Here is a 13,631-nt window from a genome sequence, read left to right as displayed (position 1 = left end):
AATTTTCTTCATATCCATAGACATTTGCAGTTTTCTGCAGTCGCAACAAATCTTATGTGTATACCCCCGAAGCTCTTGCATGCACATCTTGTTCAGTCTATACCAGCGCTCACAACCAGCCATGTGCGAATCAAGAGGGGTTGTCCAAATGTCCTGACCCCACCCCCTTCTCAAAGTTTGTGTGCGCAGTGCCAGCATATGATACGTGACAAATTCATGAAGTCTTTCTTCACAGCTGTTACTGTTCTCTTGCTCTGGAGAGACAAGACAGGTTTAATGATTATTGAAGAGTGGCTCTAGCGTGTAGAAACCTCATCATCATCAATCACCATCTGAATGTCACACCGCCCTTACCCTTGAAAAAAAAGAAAACTTGGATCCATGCCTGCAACTAATGTTGATTGAATGGGCTATATCTTACAGAACCTATGTGCACAATCTGATCATCTGCAGTGCCTGCTTTTCATGTTTATCTGTTCTTGTAAAATTTGGGACAGCATATACAGTGACTTGTACTAACTTTTATTCTGACACATCAAAGCTACATTCTGTACCTTAATTATGTATAGCAGGTTTGCATTTTTGGTTGGCATTGCTTAATAATACAATTGACACCTTTTCTTAATTGTCTGGTTCTTGCATAAAAAAGCTCGTAGGTCATGCATATATGCTTCACTCTAGCAACTATAATTCAATAGAATTATACTATCAATCAATTACTATCAATATCTGCATACATGACTTCTCATGGTCCTCTGTGAGTTATGATCTATGTGCATCTGCTGTCTATGAGATATATGTACAAAGAAACCTGTAGTCAACCGGAACACAACATGACGACTGCTTTTTGTGTGAGGCTATTAAACGCGATACATTTGCACCACAGCTGTCAATATAATAACATGCAGGGAGTTCTTTTTAAGCTGCAGCAAATCTTTAAAAGTTTTCTGTGGCAGATGGCACGTACAATTCTAACCCTTGATCTAAATTACCAGATGAGGTGGCCATTTTCTTCTACAGAAAATCAAAATGCTTAATTGAATAATTAACATAATTACACTCATTATCTTCTTAATTCATTACTTTACGGCACATAATTCAGTCTACGAATTGTAGCTATAGTGAGTCTGCAAGGCATTTTGAATTAGAATGAATTTTGAGGATGTCACGTCAACGAACTGGTCAATGCCGAATCAAAGAATTAAGCAACTCGAAGAATCAGAGCCACAGTTTGCAATTCTTTTTTCAAGAGTGGATGCCAACTGCCTTCTTGCAACTAACATGTGAAAAGTGACAGAAAAGCACTGGGACCATCCAGGAAATCTCCACAGACGGCTCCAGAGATTGAACCCTAACATGAAATTTAATTAGGCTACCACTGAAAATTCAGCATAGCTGTGCCACTCTTCAGCACAGACTTAGGCTGTGGGTGGTGTTTACGCACTGGTACGTGTACCAAATGCGACGCACCGAGTCTCCAGACTGTGAGCTGTGCCATATGTGCATATATAGAATGTGTGCTGTGTGACTGCCCTTTACGTGGAAGAAGCGAAAGAAGTTCACCAATGATGTAGCGCGCCCTGACAACCCACCGTTGTCGGAGGACGTTATTTTAGGCCCTTGGCAAGACAGCCCACCGTTGTCGGAGGACGTTATTTTAGGCCCCTTGACTTTTTAAGAAGTATGCATCTGGACTTGAGTAGACCTAATTGCTTGTTATATGTTTTGCATCATCCTTCTGTCATCATCATCACACATCATGCTCCTCTTTCGCTCTCCCCCTTCCCCAAGCGCTGAGTAGCTGGCTAGAGGAATGTACCTCAGGACAACATCTCTGCATTTCGTATTAAACTTTTCTCTATCTCTCTTGAGGATGGCACCGGTTTCGAGATATGCGCCATCATACTTGCGGTAAAAATGCACTGTTAATTGTCCCACTTACTTTTTCATGAAAGTGGTGTTTCATGCATTCAAGAACAAAAGTAACTGGAACACCAATGCATTTCGTCGGACACGTTGAAAATTAATATCTCGAAACTGCCGCGTTACCCGCACAACCGCCGCCGCTACTCCTGTTCTCGTGGCTCTACATCACACCATGCATTCATGCAGCTGCCTTCATTTAGCCTAGAGTGTACCGTACTGTAGTACGCTCTAATTTAACCATATTTCCCGCTCCTCTCTCACCCTGCCACTTGCTCTGCCTAGGTCAAGTTTTTATCTGTATAATGATATATCGCCTATAACAGTTGTAACCATCGAGGACACAATGTGCACTGCATGGTATCAGCTAGGATCTGCGGATCACTCTGCCCTGCGGTTTATCATGCCAACGGGCGGCCCGGTGAAGAATGCTATTAAAAAAAAAAAAATCATGGAGATTAAGGTGCGCGCGCGCGCCAACTGGGCCGGTATTTTGTAGCAATGGTAGCGATGCCTTTCCGATGCAAATGCCTTTTCGCGCTTTTCGAGCTTGATCAGTGGTCAGAGCGACAGTCCGCTCACGTTATCAACGGGATCAGCCGGCCGCATCGCCAAGTATAATATAACGCATCGCTACAAGATACCGGCCCTGCTACGGTTGGCAAACCACGATGCCAACTGTTTTATTCAACTATGAGAAGTAAAAATACAATCGTGTGAAACTCGAGCGATAACAAGGCAACAATAAACGCAAGATCTTATTTTAAAGTTACAATAAACGAGAGAAAAGGTGCTGGCACAACAAGCGGCCGCCTTCGCGCTTCGTCAGTGTGGCATATAATCGAGCGGAAGGCATCACTACAAAATCGCGGCTACGTCAGCATAAACGCTTGGGGCATGTAATTCATGTGAAATCGCATTGACCTAAAGCCCCTCCATGACGTTTCCCGCCGATCCAGAGGAGCGTCCACATCGCAGCTGTGAAAGAAGTGACGGTTTCGGTTTGGAAATAGTCGAACTGCTTTGGAAGATGGCGCTTTTCTTTCGAAGACGCTTGGCTGCCTCGAACGTCTGAAGGTCAAGCCTCGCTCAACCATAGGTTGTTGCTTCGTTCTGTTGCTGCTGCTGACTGCTGCGTTCGACTGCAGCGTTCGATTCCTACGTTCCTGCGTTTGATCCCTGTAATAACATCTCCTGCTTTGGGGGCTTGGGTCAAGTATCGGGTGGTATTTTCTTTGTTCACCTTGATCTTACGTTACTCTTTTTATTTCCGTTTGAAGAATTCTTATGTGTTTTTGAGTTACTCAGCCTTGCTTCATGTCTGTCTCATCACCTGGCCTCGGGGCTTCCCCGTGGTCAGCCTCGGTGGCTCCCCAGGAGCTACCGCTTGAGTTTTTTCTCCGCAGTGGAACCGGCAACGTTCCCGTGGCCATGGTGCCTACCGACGGGGGTATAATTAACATGAAAAACCCGAAGACGATTCAGGTGGAGTTGCAGAAGGCGTCAACTCACTACCGACAGATCACTGAGGTCCGCCAGTTCGGCAAGGGAGGTATTTTATGTTGCTCGCCAGACCACAACTGTGCCAAGGAACTGCTCAATTGCCCAACATTCGCTTCACATCCGGTGAGATGTTTCGTCCCACCACATCTTGCATGCTCTAGAGGCATTGTACGAGGTGTAGACGTCAGTTTAACCCCTGAAGAGATTTTAGAGATGTTTTCGGTGGCTGGTGTCATCTCCGTTTACCGGTGTAGCCGAGTGATTGATAATAAGAAGACTCCAACTGAGTCAGTGATAATCACATGTGCTGGTACATTGCGACCGACAGAAATCAAGGTCTGGCCCCTTATATATAAGGTTGAAGCTCTAGCTCCACGCATTCTACAATGCGCCAACTGTTGGCGATTCGGTCACAACGTGAGGGGCTGCAGATCTGCGCCACGTTGCCGTAATTGCGGTGACAACCACAATTTCACTGATTGTTCATCCGAAGAAGAGAAATGCTGTCTCTGTAGTGGTGGTCACCCCGCTAACTACTCGAACTGTCCTGCGAGAACACAGGAACTTCAAATCCTGGAAGTAATTGAAAGGAGACGTTGCTCACGCCGTGATGCTGTTGCTGAGGTCCAGGGAAGATCTAAGGGATATGCAGGAGTGACAGCCCGTCAACAAATGGTTGCAGACTCGACCCTTTCCGATGCTATTGCGATAGCTGTCGAAAAAGCGCTCTCAAAGGCTATGGAACGACTAACATCAAACCTATCGGAGACTCTAGCTCATGTGATGACATCACAAATGATTCAGCTTTTCAGTTCTGTAACGAGCCCTAACACTAGCTCGCAGATTCCTACAAATCCCATTACATCGAACGCTGGGCACCTAATAGATCCCTCGCCAGTCATTGCAGAAAGCACTAAAAATGCAAGACCATCAACTTCAACTCAGCAGACCGACAACGGATGCTTCTCTGGATCAGTGTCGGAAAACAACCAGGACGTAGAAATGGATCTTCCGACGCTTAAACGCACAAGATCACCTAATGATAATTCATCCACCTCTGTCCCGCACTCCAAAACCAAAAAAATTGTTAAAGATAACATTTCTAAATCCGATGCTAACCCCAATTCTTCAAGTTCTATCATAAATCAAAACCCGCAAAACACGGTAAAGACAGTCTTTCGAAGAAAGATTTTTTAAAAGACAGTCTATTAGAGCAAGTGATTTCTACAGTAGGCATTAATTCATCATAGGTGTTTTAAAGGTATTACAGTGGAACTGCCGTTCCATTATTTCTGCAGCCACAGATTTAGTATATTTTTGTTCTCAATTTTCTCCCGACATTATTCTTTTGCAGGAGACTTGGCTATCACATGGCCAAGATTTCCACATAAGAAACTACCGTTTATTTCGATTGGACCGTCCATCCAGAGGTGGAGGACTCGCTTTCCTGATAACAAATAAAATATGCCACAAAGCAACAATATCATATCAGTATATGTCTACGGAGTGCGAGATACTAGCAATAGATGTAACTATTCCTGGTTGTTCTCCGTTTTCTTTAGTTAATACATATTTTCCTGCAGGTGTTCAAGATATTCGATACCTTAATAACGTTGTCAAATCTTGTAGGAAAGAAATTGTGATAGCGGGAGACTTTAATTCACACCATGTGGCTTGGGGTTTCCGAACAGACTCATGTGGAAAAAGATTATCGGACTGGGCAATTAATCAAAATTTTTGTTGCTTAAACACGAAAACAGTTACGTTTATTCAAGGCCGTTATAAATCAGCATTGGATCTAACATTTGCCAGCGCGGGGATGTGCGTGACTTCCTGGTCTACAGTCGACTCTGCTTCAAACAGTGACCATCTACCCATTAGATTTGATATTCTGTGCCCTCTTACTTCTTTAGAGTCTCCGGCGCGAATTTTTGTCAATTACCAGAAATTTCAGAGTGTATTAAAAGCGACCCTCAACTCCCAGATAACGGTGCCGGATGACATCAAAGCCATGAGTCTTTGCGCGGTATTAAAAAGTTCATATAAAAGATCTCAGTTCAATATTAACAAAGATAAACGTACCCACTCTCCTTGGTGGAATTCGGAGTGCACGCGGGATTATAGAAGACGAAAAGCCGCTTGGAAAAAACTACTTTACAATCAGTCTCCGAGTAACTGGAGTGATTATAAGTTTGCAGCTGCCACATTCAAAAGAACTGTATCGAATGCCAAAGACGAATATGATAAAAAACATCATGAATTCCTCTCTAAGCCTAACAACAAAAAAGCACTGTTCAGATTCCTTCGGTATAGAAAGTTCATACCGAACATCAGCGAATACTACATCGATAATTCTTTCACCACGCGAGATATCTGCTTCATTAGAATTCATAGGAAAGGGATTAGCTCAACGCTTAACATCACGTTTGCCGAATCGACAATTAAGACCTCCCATCGCGGATGACTTTGTGGAAGTCACAGTGTCGGAGCTTTCCAATATCGTTAGATCTTTGCCTGCCTCAGCACCAGGTCCTGATGGCATTTCCAATGCCATGCTAAAAATTTTGTTTGCAATGTCTCCTGAGGAACTTCTAAACACCGTGAATTATTCTCTAAAAAATGCTTGGATTCCTCAAGAATGGAGGACAGCCAAAATAATTCCGCTACTTAAAAAACAAGGAGCTGGCTACAATCTTGACAATATTCGACCTATTTCTCTTACCTCAAATATGGTAAAACTTATTGAAAGAGTTCTATATGATCGCATGATCGATCATATATCTAAAAATTCGTTACTGAGCCCAAGTCAAATAGGTTTCCGTCCTGGTCTCTCTATTTGGTGTGCGCATGTAGACTTGGAAAGCCGTATCCAACTTGCTAGAAATAGAAAAGAATTGGGTGCTTTAGTGACTCTTGACGTGGCGAAAGCTTATGACAGTGTCGAATACCCACTACTACTGGACAGATTACAGTCCTACAATTTTCCGAGATATATAACGACATGGATTTTTGCATTTTTAAGAAATAGAAAATTTTATTGTTTTCAAAACGGCGTTTCTTCAACAAAATTCGATCAGACAAGAGGGGTGCCCCAGGGGGCTGTTCTGTCTCCTGTCCTATTTAACCTTTTGATGAGTTCAGTTCCACTGAGCCGGGAAGTTCATCTCTATGTCTATGCAGACGACATCGCATTTTTCGCGACAGCAAGAGACATCAATTCCCTTTATCTGTCCTTGCAAACATACCTCAGTATGCTAGAGACGTGGCTTCACACTCTTCACCTGTCTCTAAACGTAAACAAAAGTGCAGTCCTTGTCTTTCCGCTTTCCGGGCCGATACATTTATCTTTAGTATGTGATCAGAGAATAATTCCACAAGTAGAGTCGCTTAAGTACCTGGGTATCACATATGATGAAAAACTTAGCTGGCGTTCTCACATAGAAAATATTGCAACGAAAGGGACACGAGCTGTAGGTTTATTACGTAGAATCAGTAACCGGCGATCTGGTATGCGAAGTGACACATTAATTATGATCTACCGTATGTATGTACGACCGATTATAGAATTTGGATGTGTTTTGTTTTCCGGAGGTGCAAAATATAAAATAAGACCACTTGTTCTTTTAGAGAGAGAAGCTCTTCGAATATGTTTAGGCCTGCCTAAATTCGTTGCTAATAACGTGTTATACCAGGAAGCGCGCTTACCTTCTCTTCACACGAGATTCTGCATGCTTACGGTTCAAACCTACTTAAGGGCTTATGAGTCGCCTCTTAGACGTACAGAATATATATTTATTAGTGAACCAAATTCATTTTTTGAGATCACGTGGCCTCGGTTACATACCCCACAGGTTGTATTTGTGCAGGAACAATTAACACCTTTAAATGTTCACATTAGGGAAATCATTCCGTTAGATAGCTCCAAATTGTCCTTTAAAATAGAATTTGCGGATATTTTCCCCAATAACGCAAAACTGCTGCCACCAACATATTTGAATGCCCTTTTGCAAGATTATTTGGCCCATTTCCCAATAAATGTAATAGCGACTGATGCTTCCTCGTGTGAAGAGAAGGCAGGCGTGGGAATATACTCACCATCCCTCGATTGGTCTTTTTCACTTCGCCTGCCAGATTACACACCAGTTTTTCAGGCCGAACTTCTGGCAATAATTCTTGCATTGAGAAAGTTACCGCTATATGTTACAAAAGTTATTATTGTCACAGATTCACTTTCTGTATGCAGCGCGCTTAACGCATCTACAAATTTGACAGCTTTAAACACGTTTTATACATTAGCTCCTCCCCACTTAAAGTTAGTTCATTTAGTATGGGTACCAGGCCACCGAGACATCCAACTTAATGAAATAGCTGATTCTTTAGCACGAGCTTCTTTAAAGGGTCCGGCGATATCTGTGCTGCCGGCAACTGCGTATATCACTGCAGCCAGATATAGGCAGTTTGCTTTGACTGAAGACAAGAAAAGCCTCGCACTAGCAAAATCAACAGACTTTATACATCTAAATTATTCTTGGAATCGACAGTGGTGTCCCAACCGGCAATTCGAAGTAACACTGACAAGACTGCGTTGCCGTATTCCACAACTAAATTTTTACTTGCACAGATGTGGTCTGGCGGCATCACCATTATGCTACCTCTGCAATGAACCAGAATCTATTGATCACTTTTTACTATCCTGTCGGCGGTTTTCTAATCATCGACAACGATGTTTAGAAATCCCACTTCGTAATCTAGGACTGCCGTTAAGCAGTTCAGTTTTACTCTCACTTGGAGCCACGGTGTTAGGATATGGCCACGGGAATGTTTGCCGAGCCATTTATAACTTTTTATGTGACACAAAAAGATTGCCTTATTAATATTTCCCATTAGTTACGCGATTGCTTTATTTATCCTTCAATAAATTATAGCTTTAGCAAATTCAAAAAGTAAAGTCATAAAACCACAATTATGTTATTATTATTATTATTATTATTCAAAATCTACGTATTTCCTTTGCTGTATTTAATTTATTATTAAATTCATATTACTATTCCTATTCAGGCAAGGCTGACTAACTTAGTAAACACTACTAAATTCTTTTATTATTGCTTTATTTCTCATTTTGAATTACTCATTTATTTTTATTCTTATACTTATGTATTTATAAATTAATTTATTTCAAATTTCTATCATAATACCACCCGGTTCGTGGCCTATCCCCCTCAGTGGGTTGTGCCAAGTATTGAGGCATCATCATCATCATCATCGTCATCCTTCCGTATTCGATCGTTCCCCTCGGTCACTGCGATCACCTCGCCCTCAGACTAGGTAGGGGCAGTGCGTTGTTTTCTTGGCACGACAGTCCGTTATTTCATGTCGTGCGAAGCTGTGCATTGTGGATCGCAATGCATTTTGCTTGGCTAGAAGCTACTGCCAGCGCTGTGGCTGTAAAGCGTGGCTAGCATAGTGCTACGGTGGTGCTTTTGACAGTAGTAAATCTGCCCGAGTCTACTCAAAATGGTGAGCCGGTCTTACTTTCGGCGTGCGCTTCGCGCTGTTTCAGTCGTACTTATCGTTTGCTAAGTTCGCGCCACTTCTCACTTTCCTTGTTACCGCTTTGAAAGTTCTGCTGCTGAACTATATAAATTGCTGTGGAGTATCAGGGTGGAACTGGCGGGCGCTTGAAACTTTACGGCCAAATCAGTAACAGCACTTCACGTCCTTCGAGTGGTTGCTTTCCCCGTTCAAGTAGTACACCAAGCCGGAAAAAATAGGGTGCCTCGGCATAGCGCAAGGCCTTTCATGAATTGCTCGATATTTGGTTGCGTTTGTGAACCACTGGTCTCACAATTGAAAGTCCCCAGCAAGTGATTGCCATGTGATATCTGAATGTCACGTACAGAAATTCAAGATGAGTAGCTTAGTCACACGAAGTCTTGTTCTACTGCGCCTCAAATAGGAAAGCTTTTAGAGCCTGTTCACTTCATTAGGCCATTTCCCTTTCTCTTGGAATTGTCAAAGCAGGTGGCGCACTTATTTTCGCAGCCAGGAATGATTGAGGGTGTACCTGCACGGTTGTCAAAGTGACACGAGATGAGGTCATGTACAGCCCATCAAACTTAAATTTAAGCAAAAGTACATTGCAATAAGTACCCAACAGCAACTTATTAAAAGCGCACAATGTAATTCCGGCACCAAAAAGACAAAAGGCGCGGGACTCGGCTGATAATTGTGGTGAAGGTAGCACTCTGTTTTTTGAAGCTACCTACTGTAACGTCTGTCATTTCACATTCTAGTTTATTGTGCCTGCTATAGGATCCAGTGATTCTTTGTTGAAATGATGATTGTGTTTGTTCCAAATATTCCTAATTTTGTTCAACCTTTGTGCTTGTTTGAGGACAGTTTGTATTTCACATTTTTGTATGCCCTACCGTCTAATGTCTGTTTAGTGCAAGTCAGCAGCTGTGGTTAATTGCCACTGCATATCAATTTTCTCTCAGAACAGGTTGCAATGCCTTCGCCGGTATTGCACAGCCAGGAAACTGTTTCCACCTGTCATGACACCAATGCTACCACTTGGTACCTTCAAGGACAAGGTTGCCATCGTCACTGGTGGTGGCACTGAGATCGGCAAGGCAATGACTGAGATGTTTGCACAGCTTGGAGCCAGCGTTGCTATAATGAGCAGGTAGGTCAAACTGTGTGCTGTTTTATATGGGTCCACAGTATGCCTAGATTTGCTTAAACGCTTCCCCGTCATTTCCCCCAGTCTTGTGTTCAAATTCTACTTGATAATAGGGCATGAATCTAGGACTATTTTTCTATGACCTGTTCCCTCCCCTTTCCTTCCTAAACTTCTATTGTCCACTCTCCCATAAAAGCCACAAGGATCGAAGTACTTTCATGGTGCCTCTGCGTTAGGTATTTAGTCGGAGTTTCTTACTGCTTAACCGCTGTCAGATGCTGTTTGCCATTTTTCACAGAAATCTTTTTTTCTCCAAGTCTCCTCTACGTGACCAGATAAGACCAAATGACAAGGTTGTTGTGAAAAAACAAACGTGGTCTTTTTAAGAGTTTACACAATTGTGTGCAAAGCGTTTCAATGGTCATGAAAACGGCATAGGGGTTTTATTTGTGAAATAGAAAGAAGCTACTCCGCTTGGTGAGGCAAAGTAGCACCTGGCACTTCATGCAAAATATTCTCAACCGACCCTTGCATTCTTCACAATTCCATCTAGATGAAACTACTTGCTCCCTGAGCTTCAGGTCAGTGCTCAGCAGCGTTATACTGGGCATCTGTGTTGGGCTGCTGAACACACGTTTTCCTGAACAAGTTCGGGTGGCAGGTGTTGAACTTTTTCTGCACTTCTTTGCCCTTGGCACAGGTGTAATGAGTGCCACCGCAACCTGTAGTCGGAAGTGCATCAAGTCTTGGAGCTTTGGCCAACATTTAATTTTGTGCTTACCTGCTGACGCTGCCACAGGCGTAACCACGCTGTTTGTTTCGGCACATATTTAATGCTCCTTTAGTCAGATGGCACTGCAAACAAGCAGATTGCCAGAGCAGAAGCACAAGATTCGGGTAAATAAAAAAAAAAAGTTTTGAATTAATCTGCTGTTAATGAATGCATTTGTAGGAGGTGCACAATTCTGTACATAGCATTGCGAAGGGTTAATTTAGACATTAGTATTATTTGCGGGACATAAGAGTTATCATCCTTCGTGTTCTGTTCTTTATCATTCCCCCTTCACCCATCTATGCCTACGCTTCAAGTACGATCTACCCATGCTAGGTTGGCATGGTCTGTCGCTTGTCATTAGACTGTGTAGAAACGTTCATCAACCAATGTTGCATTTGCATAAAGAGGCTTAGGGAGCATGAGCACTCATAAATAACTGCCATCTGCTTGCATCTTGCTGAGCACTTCTCTGAATGTGGCTGCCAACCAGTTTTCAGGCCTTTGCGGTTGTTTCCAATGAAGGAGAGAGAGAGAGAGAAAAAAAAACTTAATACCCATCTAGGCATTTCTTATAAGAGAACTTAAAGATACATATGTGGAGAAGCGGTTGTTCTTTCTGTTAGACAAAGCGGTTGCGTTCCTCTGAAACACCCATCTCTTCTTGATCTGTCATTATTTTTGCTGTTTATCTTGCACATTCTTAATGCTCAGAGTTGTATCAGTGCTGTCAACGTAGAAGGGACTAGTAATGTGTATATTTCATGATGTTCCACATTAATAAAATCGTACCTTGCCCTGCAATATTACCAGAGGAAATTCTGGCACCAACCGTCTATGCGGGTTTCCCTATGGGTGTTGTGCCCCAAGGATAACGGTGGTTTGGCATGTCTTAAATCTGATTTGGCCTCAAACATGGCCATAGCCGCGCAAGTAAAGCTTCCTTCTAATGAATCCATCATAAAATACAGTACAAGTAAACAAACAAACAAAAAACATACAATTGAAACCAATGTACAAGGTATGTCTCAAAAGTTTGTGCACTACATGTAAAAGTCTAATTTTATTAACTTTCTGATACCTCAAACATAATCGCTTTCAAAATACTCCAAATTAGACACAGTACACTGGTTCCACCTATTTTTTCATTGCTGGAAGCACCGTTGGATGTCCTGTTCTGCTAAGCACTCCAGCAGCGATATCGTTTCCTTTTTGTCATCACATCCCCGAAATGCCGCCCTTGGAGCACCAATTTGCACTTGGGATAAAATAAAAAAAGTTGCAGGGGGCCAAATCTGATGAGTAGGGACGGTGTACCAGCACAGTGATGGAATTGCGGGGCAAAACCCATACACTACCAGTGCGTAGTGCCCAGGGGCATTATCGTGGTGCGAAATCCAGCACCCCTCTTACGACAAATTTGGTCGAACGCTGTGCAAACAATCTTTCAGATGCTTCAAGAGCTGCATGTAGAGAGCTGCAGTGACAGTTTGACCTTGAGGTCGTGGTGCACAATTCCTTGGCAGTCAAAAAACACAATCAACGTGACTTTACTTTTTTGCTTTGTTCTACTGGGCTTTTTTTTACCTTGGTTCAACTGTATTTTTCCACTTCTTGCTCTGTGTCTTCAGCTTGATGTCATATTTGCTAATCCAAGTTTTGTCCCTGGTGACAACTCTTTGCAAGAATTCATCACTGTCGTCTTAAGTTGTCCAATCAAATTTTTTTTTATCGCAACCTTTGCTCAGGAGTCACCAGTTTCAGCACCATCTTGGCGCAAATCTTTTTTCACTTACAAATTGTCAGTCATGATCTAGTGAATGTATGACTTTCCCAGACCTAGTGCTTCTGGCAACATTCTGAAAGTCATTTGGCAGTCACCGAGCACGAGAGAATGCATACATCCTTGGGGTCGTCACAGCCTTCCCGAAAATACAAGAACCACTTAAACACAGTTCTTCCTTTTAAGCATTCTTTCCATAGGCCTTTTGCAACATCTGATGCACTTATGCCAAATTCTTTCCCAATTTCTGAAGAAATTTGATATTGATCCTCTGTCTGTTTTAGTAAAAGTGTTCTTACATAACAGTACACCAAATACTGCATTTTACAGGCTGTTTTACTAGAAACTGAACTGTGCAACAGGTGGAATGCTGTTCACCAGACGCGTCTTTAAGGTGTTCTGGCTCTCTGAGAAAGATCTGAATCTGAATCCCCAGTTCCCAACATTATCATGTATACAACATTGCAGTGTCAATTTTCTTCCTAGGCAAAACTCTAAGGAACTTTATCATAAATGTCACTTGTCATCTGCACTTGTCTTTGTCTGTCACTTTTTGCATGTCATTCTTTAACTATGCAGTTTTGAAGAATGCAAGTCATACTGTTGTGCTCAATCTGTGTGCAACGTTACTCCGTGTGGTTTGGGTTTTTGTGTGTCGTATCCTACCATAAGGAAATGCCTATCTAAAGTGCACGATGTGCATCTATATATTTTCTTTACACGAAACAAGAGTCCTGGACAAAACTGCCAAGGAGATTTCTTCAAAAACAGGCAGCAAGGTAAACATTCTTACTTCATCACAATTTTTATGCCAATACACATGTGGCAGGCTTATTGAAATTTATTAATATTGCCACGTACATGTATGTTTTGTGAGGTTGAACATAAGTGTTATCACACTCATATTTCGTGACGCTTGCAATATCAGGGTGTTCATTCATCTTGAATGCTGTAACCACATATAAAAA

General features: G+C 42.3%; 1 pseudogene; it reads left to right on the top strand.

The window, feature by feature from the left end:
- The first annotated feature begins 8,758 nt into the window (after positions 1-8,758).
- LOC119444648 (2,4-dienoyl-CoA reductase [(3E)-enoyl-CoA-producing], mitochondrial-like) overlaps positions 8,759-13,631 on the top strand; it is a 63,750-nt pseudogene continuing 58,877 nt past the window's right edge.

This window comes from Dermacentor silvarum, chromosome 3, assembly GCF_013339745.2.
Source record: "Dermacentor silvarum isolate Dsil-2018 chromosome 3, BIME_Dsil_1.4, whole genome shotgun sequence".
NCBI lineage: Eukaryota > Metazoa > Arthropoda > Arachnida > Ixodida > Ixodidae > Dermacentor > Dermacentor silvarum.
Note: the sequence above shows the minus strand (reverse complement) of the source record. Positions and strands in the feature narration are given on the sequence as shown.